At 41.2% G+C, this 11,634-nt stretch overlaps 1 non-coding gene across 1 annotated transcript; it reads left to right on the top strand.

Annotated features, from left to right (window-relative positions):
• Positions 1-11,295: 11,295 nt before the first annotated feature.
• On the top strand, positions 11,296-11,402 carry LOC145596385 (small nucleolar RNA R71). Its single transcript, XR_014103225.1, has one exon. It is a non-coding gene; the product is annotated as a small nucleolar RNA R71 (small nucleolar RNA).
• The last annotated feature ends 232 nt before the right edge of the window (positions 11,403-11,634 follow it).

Here is an 11,634-nt window from a genome sequence, read left to right on the forward strand (position 1 = left end):
AACCAACCTAAGACAAGTCTAGGGTAAGTAGAGGATCGTATCCACAGGGAATGGGTAAGTACACCGAGAGTATGAAACAGTTGCAATCTAGTTCGGTCACAAATTGGGGGTTTTGATTAGATAACTACTATGGAGACAAACACTAGGGGGAAATAGGGATCGACTCCAACCAAACCAACGGATCAAATCAATAGGCAAGCACGAACACAAATTGGGTGATAAAGAGGGCACTCAACATTGCCTTCTTTCGAAGCCATAACACTAAGCAATCCTAAGCCAAACTCAACTAACAAGATAGGCTAACCAAGTCTTAACAATGGGAAGTAGACTACTAACTCGGGTTTGTCTTTCAATCGGTCCAAGAAAGCATTAAGGCACAAACAATTGGGATTTCTCACCTAATTGTTGCAACTAAGACTACTACATCATTCAAACAAGGAACCATAATCAAGAGGAATTTAGCATAATCATATAAGAATAGGCTCACAACTAGACTCCATCTCTCAATGCAAGCATAGAAGTGAATACATGAGCAATAAGTGGCCATCCAATTACACATGCAATTAACCAATTCTTTAACAATCAATCATCAACCCAAAATGAACATGCAAGCACAATTAACAATAACCCATGGCTTGGTTGGGTCTTCACCCAACCCCTAGCTAATTAACTACTCACTAATCATGGTGGGAAACAATCTAACAATTAAATCTAGGGTTAACATGAATTCAATTAAACTAGGAGAGAGATTAAACAAGGATGGTTGGACATGCAAGAACAATTAACAAAGATTAAGCAAGAACTAAGATTAATAAAAGATAAAATCAGAAAATTAAATAGCAAAGGAGAGAGAAAGAGATTACTAATTGATGCTTCAAGATTGAGAATAATTGTTGTTGAAATTGATAGAACAAACTTCAAATAATTCTTACAATGATTGAGTTTTGAGGAAAACTAATCTAATTAAAGAGGGTTTAGAGAAACTAAGGGCCTAAGAAGTCTAAGGGGAGTTAAGAAGGAAGAAGAAGATCCGAAAACTGAAGCCAAGGGTCGTATTTATATGCCCAAAAGTTACATCGTAAAATCCGTCAAAATCGAGCTTCAGAACAGAAGGAGCGCCCGCTCCTATAAGGAGGAGCGCCCGCTCCTGGGTGTGGAGCGCCCGCTCCTGGGTGTGGAGCGCCCGCTCCTGGGCTCTCTGCACGCCCTCTCCTCTTGCACCAGTTTGAGGCAGTTTGTAGGAAAACAGGGAGGAGCGCCCGCTCCTAAATAGGTGCACGCCCGCTCCTAAAAGTGCAGGGGAGGCAGAATGTGGCAGTTCAGGCAGGAGCGCCCGCTCCTAAAAGGCTGCACGCCCGCTCCTGCTTTCCTTTGCTTCCAAAGAGTATTTCTTCATGCTTATGCTATTAGCCCATTTTCATCGTACCTACAAGCACGAGCACACACATAAAAAGAAACGGGGAAGCCAAAAGATGCAAATTAGCACAAGAGGAGTTAGAAAAAGGGATTAAAGTAGGGGAAAGAGTACAAAATTGTGTTTTAAAAAGCCATGATAAGTGGACAAATAAAACACTTATCAAATTCCCCCAAGCTAGCCAATTGCTTGTCCCTAAGCAATTCACTTGGCGCAAAAGAAACCAATAGATTAGTCCGCTCAAAGAAAAGCACATGCAAAGATAAAAGAATCCTTAAGCAATAAAAACTCGAGTATGAGGTATATGCCTAAGATCAACCACGGTCATGACTAGCCAAGGCCTAGCTAACCTTCCCGAATGTACTCAACTTTGGTCCATTCAACCAATCTTACCGCGTCCCCAACACAAAGTTCAAATTCCCCCTAATGGTAGTGTCTCATGACTCCTCGAAGGAGCCGGAAGAAAGATAAACAAAAGAAGGCTTAGAATACTCGACATCTCAATGATAAGTACCCTCTCCATATGCTTGTGAACCAACTCCCTCCACCGACTATGGCTTCAACTACTCTACTAACATTACAAGACTCAAGGATTACGGCACAAAGTTAAGGCATAGAGAAAACTAGAAGTGCTTTGCAATTAAAGTCAAGCTAAGATATATAACACTAAGAGCAAACCTAAAGAGGTTTCTGACTTTGACCCGTTACAAACTATGAATAAACTTGAAACAAAAATGCACCCCCAAGCTTGTTTAATTGCTAGGGTGGTAGCTATTCATCACTTCTTTTTCTTTCTTTCTTTCTCTATTTTTTTTTTCTCCTTTTTTTTTTTTTTTTTTTTTTTTTTTTTTTTCAAACTTGGCATTTACATCACAAACTATTATTTATAACAACTTAAAGATTGAACTAATGAAACAAGAATGACATGCCTTAACTTTGTGCGAATGAACAGTACATAACAACCTTCATAATCACTAAGAGTAGTTTAGGCCGCGATCTTGGGAGTTAAGACTCAAGTTCTCGATCTAGGTACTAAATCAAAGAGGATCCTTGCCACTCATTCAAAATGTAGTAGGCTTGAAAAATATTACAACCTCACTTTTGGGAACAATGTAGGATCAAATACTACCTTTCGGGGTTCAAATTCCTTCGATATGGGCGACACCTTCTTACCACAATCCTAGACTTTTGGTTTCGTACATTCGGTAAGGTTATTCTCACACTAGCTTAAACTGGCCAATTCTATGTTCAACCAAGGACATCTAAACCATACTCGAAATTTTATTACCAAAAGAAAGCAAATATCCATCACATGCAATCCAATATCATCATTGAGGACTATTCTAAAAGCAAAAAAAATGTTTTTTTTTTTAATTTTTTTTTTTTTTTTTTTTTTTTTTTTTTTTTTTTAGAGGAGGGGAAAGAGGTACTAGCTAAAGAATTTGGATTAAGGGAGGAGGAACTAGCTAAAGAAGATTAGGAGAGGGAAGGAGAAAAGGAATGAAGGAGAAACTAACTAAAGAATTTGGATTAAGGGCTTTGGATTTTTGGGTTTTGGATTTTTGGGAAGGAGAGGAGGCTCATCAACAAATATCATCATCAAAAATGAAGCACATAAACCAAACCAAGCTCATCAAAATGCAAACATTCAACCATTAACTAACCAATCAAGACAAACGGAGCATAATCAAATTAAGCACAAAACTAGCAACATCAAATCCCAACTCTATGCAAGGCCTAAATACTCCCCCAAGCTAGACATTTAGTCACCGTTTCAATGAAACAAAATAGGCAATGAAGTAACCTCCCCCAAGCTTGGGATTGGCACCGTCCTCGGTGTCCCAAGAAGTGAAAAGGGGCAATGAAACGGTGACTAGAATGCCTAGACCATCTAATTATGTCGGCGTCCCGGCGAATAGTGATAATTGTAGTTAATATCTACATCACTAGAAGTGGCCGGGGCGTCTACATAAGGAGGTAGATCATAGTTGGGGCAAGTGCGGTAATGGCCAAAGTCCGGCACACCTTGCTCACCCCAACCACCATCATAGCCGGGTGGAAACCCGTAATGCCCCCTTAGGGGGGGATCGAGCACCTCCGAAGATGAACTATCTCCACTAACCTCGGGGACATAGTAATAGCTAGGGTCGCCCCTATAATCACTTCCCCCGGGTTGTGTGTAGTCATAAGGGGGAAAGGAGCGAAGCTCCTCAATTGAACTACGCGGGCCTTGCCAAAAGGGGTAGGTGGGTTGGCCATTGTTCCAACCCGCTACCGGCCCTTCTTGAACGGGACGGTTGGGATAGTTGAGGTAAGGGAGAAAGTCTCCCCTCTCAACTTGATGTTGGTAGCTTCTCTCCGCTACAAAACTTTGGTACTCATTTTGTTCAAGGAGTCTTTGATTAGTTAGATTTAATTGGTTGAAAGCAATTTCCACATCAAAGAGAGAAGATGAGGAAGAGGAACCATCTACCCTAGATTGGGGAATGGAGGATGTACTCATACGACGGGGTACGGGTACATTCTCGCCACCACCGGCCATACCTCGTGGGAGTTGATCTCTTGGCACTTGCCATGTGTCCCCCACCGAGTTATTAACCGCCGGATTTGGGAGAGTGCAATAATGCACCCCATTGACCTTCCAACTATAGCGAAGATTTCGGCCCGGAATTTCACTAAGGAACTTCATATCACTAAGTGCCTTAAGATCAAGCATGTTAGAACTTTGGACCGGGGTCATTTGGTCTAGAAAAGACCCAAACCCTAACTTCCTCGCAATAATTGAAATCATTCCCCCGCATCTAATCTCTCCGTTCATCTCTCCACTTTCTCTTATTTCAATACATCTCTTGATGAACAAGTATCCCATGTTCACATTCCCTTCCACATTTCCTTCGAATCTTGAAGCTAGAAAGAGGCATTTGATCTCCTCTTTAGTTAGCTTCCCTAAGTCTTGTTTAGAAAAACAAGCATAGCTCATGATTCGCATGAAGATTCGAAGGACGGGGTGGATAATGTGGCTAGCATGGCTAGACCGGGTTGTGAAATTGGGATACCCCGCAATGGTATTCCACCACACTTGCTCCTCATAACTTGAGAAGTAAGTACCATTGGGGTCATAGACTTGGTTGAGGGTGGGCCATTCAAAAATTTCGTTCAATCTCGTCAAAGTTAAGGTTTTTTCGACATTGAACATTCTAAATTTTATTTCGCATTCCAATGGCTCATCCTCAAGGTTTATGCGTTTCATAGAAACCGATGAAAGGAATTCAAGAGTTAGGGAAGAAAAGGTTTCTTCCGCAAGGTCCAAGAAGTCTAGCCAACCGAAGTTTTCGGCTACTCTTCTAATTCCCTCATCGACCCCTAGAAGTCGCATTGAATGTTGATGATAGAATCGGGTTGGAATAATTTTTCGTTTGGAAAGGTCATCGAAAGGCTTTTTAAATCGTTTATCGATTTTTAAAGTTGGTGGTGGGTTAGGGTTTTCTCGTTGTGAAGGGGATGAGGATGTTTGAGGCTCACTTGTTTTTCTTTTGTTAATCCCTCCAATGAATTTCTTCATTTTTTTTTTCTTTTTCTTTTAGTTTGGAAAAGGGGTAATTAGGAAAAACACTCAACAACAAACAACTCCACACACACCCTTAACTTCAAACCCCCTTTAAAAATCCAAAAGTACCTGTTCCACAACACAACCAACAATATATTCCAACACAAAAATTCCAACAACAATGCACTTCACTAATTTCACACAAACCACATTCACAAAATCACAATGTTTATGTAATTTTCAATCACAATTTCAACTATTCTAAAAATCATTCACAATTTTTTCTAACAATTCTCCATAAACAATAATAATTGTTCAATTCTAACCAATCATGCAATTAACTACACAATTTGTATGAAATAAACAATAATTATGAAAATTTGAAAAAGAAAGTTGAGTAGAGAAGTGGATTATACCAAATAGAGTATGAAAATACTCTAAAATCCTCCAAGACTACCCAAATTTGCTCCTCCTTCTTCAAGCTTTCACCTTCTTGCTCTTGTTCTTCAATGGAGATTTTGTGGGTTTTCGAATTTTTGACCAAATTTGTGAATTTTTGTGATTTTTAGAAAGAGAATTGGAAGGAGAATAAGAATTTGTGAATTTTGAGTGAAAAAAATGAAGGATTGATGATGATTTTGATGAGAGAAGGTAGAGAAGATGGGGTTTTTAGAGTGAGAAAGAGGTGGGTAAAGAGGAGAGAGAATATGAATGTGGTGAATGAGAGGTGGGAGATGAAAGTGGGTAAAAAGGGATAAGAGGGAAATCCCTTTTTTTACACGGCAGGGGTGGAGCGCCCGCTCCTAAGAAGAGGAGCGCCCGCTCCTGCCTTTGGAAGAACCTTCTGCTTCCTTTTCGTCAGTAGGAGCGGGCATGCAGGGTGTTAGGAGCGCCCGCTCCTACAATTTCTGGAGTTTCTGCCAGTTTTTCCAAAACTCAATTTTTTTTTTTTTTTTTTTTTTTTTTTTTTTTTTAGAGCTGAATATAGGAGCGGGCGTGCAGGTGGTAAGGAGCGCCCGCTCCCACATTTTCTAAAGTTTCTGCCCAGTTTTTGATATAGAGGAGCGGGCGTGCACTCCTTCAGGAGCGCCCGCTCCTCAATTTGCTGGAGTTCCTGCCTGTTTGCTGCTAGTAGGAGCGGGCGTGCACTCGGGTAGGAGCGCCCGCTCCTATCTGGAGTTTCCGAATCTGCCTCTTTTTCTTTTCTCCAAGCAAATTACCTATATCAAAACAAAACACTAAACAAAGCATTCAAAATGTTAAGTGTTAGTTTAAGCTCTTTCATCTCTCTCTCTCGTTTTTTTTTTTTTTATAGTAAAAGCAAAAATACTCGGGTTGCCTCCCGGGAGCGCTTCTTTAACGTCACTAGCTTGACGCCCTTCCGATCACATTAACCGGAGACATTGAATTCTTTGACCTTGATGGAGTGAACCACACCTTTCTTGTCACCCTCATAATAAATCTTGAGGCGTTGACCATTCACTTTGAATGCTCCGGTGCTCTCACTCCAAACTTCAATTGAGCCATAGGGAAATACCTTTACAACTTGAAAAGGACCACTCCACCTTGATTTAAGCTTTCCGGGAAAAAGCTTTAACCTTGAGTTGTAGAGAAGAACCTTATCACCTTCCTTGAAGTCCCTCTTGATAATGTACTTGTCATGAAACTCCTTAGACTTTGCCTTGTAAGAGCTTGCATTATCGTATGCATTCATTCTCAATTCCTCCAGCTCATGCAAGTCTAGCATTCTTTTCTCTCCGGCACTTTTGAGGTCAAAATTCAAGGCTTTAATTGCCCATTGAGCCTTGTGCTCCAATTCCACGGGCAAATGGCAAGACTTCCAATAGACCAACTTGTAAGGAGTGGTCCCTATGGGTGTCTTAAAAGCCGTACGGTATGCTCATAAGGCATCATCAAGCTTTGCCGCCCAATCCTTCTTACTTCTGGCCACGGTCTTCTCCAAAATGAGCTTGATTTCTCTATTTGAAACCTCCGTTTGGCCGCTTGTCTGAGGATGATAGGACAAACCCACCTTATGGTGTACTCCGTACTTAGCCAATAAAGCTTTGAATGTTCGATGAGCAAAATGAGACCCTCCATCACTTATCACAGCCCGTGGAACGCCAAATCTTGGGAATATGATCTTTCTAAACATCTTCATCACCACCTTGGAGTCATTCTTTGGTGATGCAAGAGCTTCCACCCATTTGGACACATAATCCACCGCTACTAGAATGTAGAGATTACCGTAAGATGAAGGAAAGGGACCCATGAAGTCGATCCCCCAAACATCAAATACCTCCAATTCCAAGATCGGATTTTGAGGCATCTCATTTCTTTTTGATATGTTCCCGGTTCTTTGGCATTTGTCACAAGTCTTCACAAAGACCCATGCATCCTTGAATAGAGTAGGCCAAAATAACAAACATTGCAACACTTTTGCCGCCGTTTTGTTTGCTCCCATATGACCACCACATTGCGATGAGTGGCACATATGAAGCACACTTTGAATTTCATCGTCGGGAACACATCTTCTCAAAAGATCATCCACCCCTATCTTGTACAAAATAGGATCATCCCATATGTACCTTTTCGACTCATGCTTCAATTTCCTTCTTTGTTGAGGGGTGAACTCCGGTGGAATCGCCTCACAAGACAAGTAGTTCACTATATCGGCATACCAAGGCAATGACTTTGCTTGGATAGCATACAAAACATCATCTTTGAGCTCATCATTGATTGGAAGTTGATCAACATCTTCATCTCGGATTTCCAACCTTGACAAATGATCCGCTACCGAATTTTCCGTCCCCTTTTTGTCTTTCACCTCTATATCAAAATCTTGCAAAGCAAGCACCCATCTCATCAACCTAGGCTTTGAATGCTTCTTGGACATTAGATATTTGATTGCCGAATGGTCGGTGTAGACAATGGTTTTTGAACCCAAAAGGTAGGAACGGAACTTGTCAAAAGCATAGATTACCGCAAGAAGCTCCTTTTCGGTCGTGGTGTAGTTCTTTTGTGCATCATTCAATGTCTTGCTTGCATAGTGGATCACGTGGCACCAACCGCCGTGTCACTTGCATCACACATTAGTTCAAAGGGGAGGCTCCAGTCCGGAGCTTGCACTATTGGTGCCGAGATCAATGCATTCTTCAACCTACAAAATGCATCTAGACAAGCATCTTCAAATACAAAATCACACTCCTTTTGAAGAAGTGTAGTAAGAGGTTTGGCTATTTTAGAGAAGTCCTTGATGAAACGCCGATAGAAACCGGCATGTCCCAAGAAAGATCTCACCCCTTTCACATTAGTAGGGGGTGGGAGCTTCTCTATTACATCCACCTTAGCCCTATCAACCTCAATCCCCTCATGGGAGATCTTATGGCCAAGAACAATGCCTTCTTGAACCATAAAATGACATTTTTCCCAATTAAGGACAAGGTTGACCTCTTCACACTTTTTCAAACATCGCGTGAGATTAATTAAACAATCATCAAAAGAACTTCCCCCAACCGAGAAGTCATCCATAAAAACTTCCATTTCTTTTTCAATCATATCCGCAAAAATTGCCATCATACATCTTTGGAAGGTAGCGGGGGCATTGCATAAGCCAAATGGCATCCTACGGTAAGCATAGGTGCCATATGGACAAGTGAATGTTGTTTTCTCTTGGTCATCCGGGTGGATTGGGATTTGAAAGAACCCGGAATAACCATCAAGATAACAAAAATACTTGTGAGATGCTAGCCTTTCCAACATTTGATCAATAAAAGGCAATGGGAAGTGGTCTTTCTTGGTGGATGTGTTTAGCCTACGATAGTCTATACACATCCTCCAACCGGTAATAGTTCTAGTAGGGATGAGTTCACTTTTTTCATTTTTAATAACCGTCATCCCCCCCTTTTTAGGGACTACTTGCACCGGTGCCACCCATCTACTATTAGAAATAGGATAAATGATACCGGCGGCAAGTAGTTTAAGAACTTCCTTCTTGACCACTTCAAGCATTGGAGGATTAAGCTTTCTTTGTCTTTCAATTGATGGTTTAGCATCATCCTCCAATGAAATTCGATGCATACAAAGCGTTGGGCTTATACCTTTCAAATCATCCATTTTATATCCCAAAGCTTTGCGATGCATCCTTAATACATTCAATAATTTCGAGGTTTGAACCTCATCCAATGAAGCATTAACAATAACCGGAAAAGTAGAAGATGGACCAAGAAACTCATACCTCAAGTTGGATGGTAGAGGTTTTAGCTCTACACTTGGGCATTCCTTACCATTGTCGTTCATGAGTTGCTTCTTCACTTCTTCTTTTCCAATTACTAGGTTTGCTTCTTCCTTGTCCATGGGGGTGGAGTCAAGAATCTCCACAATTGGCTCCATCTCCATGTTTTCATTGCAAAACCTATCTTTGCTTTCAAGTTCATACTCAAGAGAATCATTAGTGTTATGCAAATGAAATTGTATGGATTCATTAATAACATTCTCAACAATATCAATACTCATACAATCATCCATGTTGGAAGGACATTTCATAACTTGGTTCAATTTGAATTCCACTTTCTCTTTTCCAACAAGTAAAGACAATTTACCATGTTTCACATCAATAATGGCCCCCGCCGTGGCTAAGAAAGGCCTACCTAGAATTATGGGGACATTCAAGTCCTCATCCATATCAAGAACAATAAAATCCACCGGAATGTAAAGTTTGCCCACCCTAAGGGGGACATCCTCTAATTTTCCCAAAGGCATCTTAACCGAACGATCGGCTAATTGAAGGGAAATGTTGGTGGGCTTTAACTCTCCTAGGCCAAGTCTTTTGCACATAGAAAGGGGCATCAAGCTTATGCTAGCACCAAGATCACATAAAGCACGATCAATTACCATTTCACCAATAGCACATGGAATAGAAAAACTACCGGGATCTTTAAGCTTAGTGGGCAACTTATTTTGAATAATTGCACTACAATTTTCCGGCATATTAATTGTTTCCACAAAGTCAACTTCTCTTTTATTACTCAAAATGTCTTTAAGAAATTTAGCATAAGTTGGCATTTGTTTAATAGCATCGGTGAATGGAATGTTAACATAAAGCTTCCTCAAGACTTCCAAAAACTTAGCAAATTGTTCATCAAGTCTAGACCCGGCAAACCTTCCCGGAAAAGGAAGCTTTGCCACATGTAGCGGGATTTCACTCTCTTTTTTTTCTTTCTCAACTTCTTTCTTTTTGTTTTTCTCTTCTTCTTCTTCTACTCTCAACTCTCCATGGGAATCACTCATTTCAATAACTCTTTCCTTTGACTTCTCGCCTTCTAAGTCATGTTGCATTCCCTTCCCTTGAACTTCCCCCAAGCTTTTTCCACTTCTAGTTACAATGGCATTGGCTTGCTCTCTAGGATCTAGACCTTGGCTAGGCAATGAGGTACTAGACTTGCCTTTAAGGGCACTAGCTATTTGGGCCATTTGATTTTCCAACATTTTATTGTGGGTTTGCATTTGCTTTAAGCTTTCCTCTAAGTCATTTGTCTTTTTAGTTTGGGAGTTCATGAATTGCTCCAACATGCTTTCTAGATTAGACTTAGGAGGAGGGGGAGCTTGAATTTGAAGTGGTGGTCGAGGGATAGGAGCTATGGTTGGTCTTACTCCTCCATTAAAACCGGGTGGGTTGTGAGTGGAAGAATATTGGCCTTTTTGTTGGTATCTATTGTCATTTCTATAATTCCGTTGATTATTAGACACATAATTACCACTACCACTAGCTTGACCTTGACCACTACCTTGCCCTTGGTTTTGGCCACTTCTCCAACCAAAATTAGGGTGATGTTTCCATCCCTCGTTGTAGGTGTTGGAATAGGGGTCAAACCTAGGATTAGCATTCACGTTATTGACTTGTTCCATGGAAGGGGAAGGGGAACATTGCTCATTCAACAAATAACAATCAAAAGACGTATGGTCTTCACCACCACATACATCACAAGACATCAATTGCATAGACACATTATCATTCGAAGAATTAGATGCACGTGAATTAGGGAGGGGGGAGATAGGAGGGGGAGAAGATTGCATTTGGTCAAATTTAGAAGACAAGGCATCCAATTTTGAACTAAGCATGTTAATAGCATTTACCTCATACTTTCCCCCTCTCTTAGAGGTGCTTCTCTCATCGGGGCTCCAATCGGTGTAGTTTTGGACTACATCTTCTATGATCTTTAATGCCTCCGCGGGTGGTTTGTTCATGAGTGGCCCACCCGAAGCTCCATCTAAGAGTATGCAGTCCGATCTCAAGAGACCCCTATAGAATCCATGAAGCAAGAGCCAATCTTCCATCTCATGGTGGGGGCATTGTTGTTGATAGCTTTTGAATCTCTCCCAAGCATCGTAGAGAGACTCATCGGGCTCTTGTTGGAAGTTTGAAATCTTGGACCTCAACTCCGCCGTATTCCCAAGAGGAATGAACCTCCCAAGGAATGCTGAAGTTACCTCATTCCAAGTTGTCAATGAATTCGGAGTCAACCTATCGAGCCAATCACTTGCACTCCCCGAAAGAGAAAATTTGAACATGCTTAGAAGAATGTACTCCGGAGTCACCCCATTTGCCTTCACGGTGCTACAATACCGTGTGAATTGCTTTAGATGCGCAATGGGGTCCTCATGCTTTGCCCCG

This window comes from Chenopodium album, chromosome 19, assembly GCF_948465745.1.
Source record: "Chenopodium album chromosome 19, dcCheAlbu1.1, whole genome shotgun sequence".
Taxonomy (NCBI): domain Eukaryota; kingdom Viridiplantae; phylum Streptophyta; class Magnoliopsida; order Caryophyllales; family Amaranthaceae; genus Chenopodium; species Chenopodium album.